Source organism: Penaeus vannamei, chromosome 18, assembly GCF_042767895.1.
Source record: "Penaeus vannamei isolate JL-2024 chromosome 18, ASM4276789v1, whole genome shotgun sequence".
NCBI lineage: Eukaryota > Metazoa > Arthropoda > Malacostraca > Decapoda > Penaeidae > Penaeus > Penaeus vannamei.
Window position 1 is genome coordinate 25060719 of NC_091566.1, and position 2500 is coordinate 25063218.

General features: G+C 34.7%; 1 protein-coding gene across 1 annotated transcript in view; it reads left to right on the top strand.

The window, feature by feature from the left end:
• The first annotated feature begins 2430 nt into the window (after nt 1–2430).
• Nucleotides 2431–2500, top strand: part of LOC113821452 (carbohydrate sulfotransferase 11) — a 40665-nt gene continuing 40595 nt past the window's right edge. Inside the window, exon 1 of the mRNA XM_070133032.1 lies at nt 2431–2500. This exon is cut by the window's right edge and continues 22 nt beyond it. The gene's annotated coding sequence lies outside the window, so the exon portion shown is untranslated.

Here is a 2500-nt window from a genome sequence, read left to right on the forward strand (position 1 = left end):
GTAAGCAAAAAGCCTTGAGTCAGATTTTTTCTGCCTTGACTAATATGAACCCTGTATAATAGCATTTCTAAGAATGAGATATTTATTTAAATGAAGCTTTGCTATCTGGATCCTATGTAAATATGAATAAAGCAAATCCAGCATCAGAAGAAAAGTAAACATGAACAAAACAAATCACTAATACTTAAATTATCATACATTGAATTCTGAGAAATTCACATGAAAAGTACACAAATAAGCAAACAAAGAGCATTATAAAATCTCTTATTATAAAACTATTTGCATATTGCCACTAATTGATTCTTTAAAATAGTAAGTAATGGAATAGAAATGCACATTCTTTTCATTTGCACTCATCTTTTTCAACCACTAATCGTGTGAATCTAAGCAAACTTCCTTCTCCCAGCATTAATTAATATCCTCGATTGATCTTTATCTTTAACCCTTCCCCTTCTATAAATCCCTGTCCTACCCAATTTACTCTGCATCTTTCTACCCCTTTCACTACCATAGTATTTTACAATAACATGTAAACATTGTAATCTATGGCATTTTGATCTGATAAAAAAACTCCTTTAAACTCCTTTTACCACAATACTTTCACATAGTGCTGCATGACATTTCATGTCTAGCACATTTATTTGTTTAAAGCATTAATCTTTACTACCATTGATCAACTTTTCCTCGTTTTTTTTCCAGATCCGCATTAGCCTTCTGTAGTCCTTCTATAGGCCAGGACATGCATCTCTTTTTTAACTCAATATATTTTTTGCAAATGTTATTCTTAGTTATCTTGTACGCTGTCAGCAACTCGGTATGCGTAATCACCGGAATCTCAGCTTTGCAAAGTATTTCAAATACCATAGTCCCACAACCAGCCGAAAGTACTCTGTATGAAATACAGGCACACATGGCATGGCAAATTACTGTAAATAACCTGAGAACAGTTTTAATTATCCATTTCGTAACGTCGCTCTTTCATGCCATCCAACATTTCATTACGCTTTTCTTGAACACTTAACTCTCTCACACCTGAACTTATGCAGTGATAAAGAGATATGAGGCGGATACCACTCAGTATATGGATGTGATGAAGGCCAATAAACCGATTACTGGCAATCGGTGGAAGTATAAACCCTAGTTAAATGATGGTCCTACTAACTCGATGATTTGTGTTTTACTCGCTTGATTAACTATACGCATCTAATATACATCAGCTCGTATTTTCTTTTCTTTTCTTACACTGGCTGATGAAATGAAAATTAATATACCGCATCTTATAATCTCTTGCCAATTTCGTTTTATTTTCTGCTCACCTTTAACCAGAACCTCTTCCTTATCCACACGTTCACGTATTCCCAAAAATAATGCTTTGTAATGTGAGAAATATTGCATCATGCAAAATAAACGCATTTCCCAGTCCCTTCTTCACCATAACTTTATTTCCATCATACTTCCCGTATTTCATCTCCAGTTCCGTGAGTAGAATTATGCTAATTCCATTCTTTCTATTGTCCTGCTCGCCTTATTGTACTTTCCATAGACATGCAAATTGAATACAAGGTCACTGCTTAATTTACTCCTCATATATATATATATATATATATATATATATATATATATATATATATATATATATACATATATATATTATATATATACATATATATATACATACATACATATATATATACATAAATATATACATATATATATATATATATATATATATATATATATATATATATATATATATATATATATATAAATATAAATATATATATATATAGTGTGTGTGTGTGTGTGTGTGTGCATGTCTGAATGTGCGCGCGTGCATATGCATGGATGTACGTGTGCGTGTGTCCACGTGCGTGAGCGTGTGTGTGTATGCATGCATGCAACTGTGTGTGTGTGCGTGTGTGCGTATGTATGTACGTGTATGTATGAATGTGCGCGCGCATGCGTGTGTATATGCATGGATGCGCGCGTGAGTGTGTGTGTGTGTGTGTGTGTGTGTGTGTGTGTGTGTGTGTGTGTGTGTGTGTGTGTGTGTGTGTGTGCGCGCGCGCGCGTGCGTATGTATGTGCGTGCTTGTGCGAATGTGCGCGCGTGTGCGTGCATATGCATGGATATGTGTGTGAGTGTGTGTGTTTACTTTAGTGTTTAGTTGTTGTTTTTTCATATAGCCATCAAACAGAAATTGTGTTGGTTCAAAAAGCTTATCAAGAATCCAATAACGAAAAGTCATTAAACGCAAAAGACTCAAAGTCTCTATGATTCTTTTTTAAAAGAGAGAAAAATAATAAGAGGGAATCAGAGTGAGTGGTTAAACATGATAAATAACTCAGGTGAATATTGATCAACGACGATGATTTTGTAAATTAAAAAATCTAAACACTTGTGTTATACATCTTTCCTTGCATTGAGGAAGTGCAACAGACGTTCGGTCTCTTGGCCCGAGTGGTAAGCCGTTCCTCGGTCTTCAAATCTGCGAGCGTTC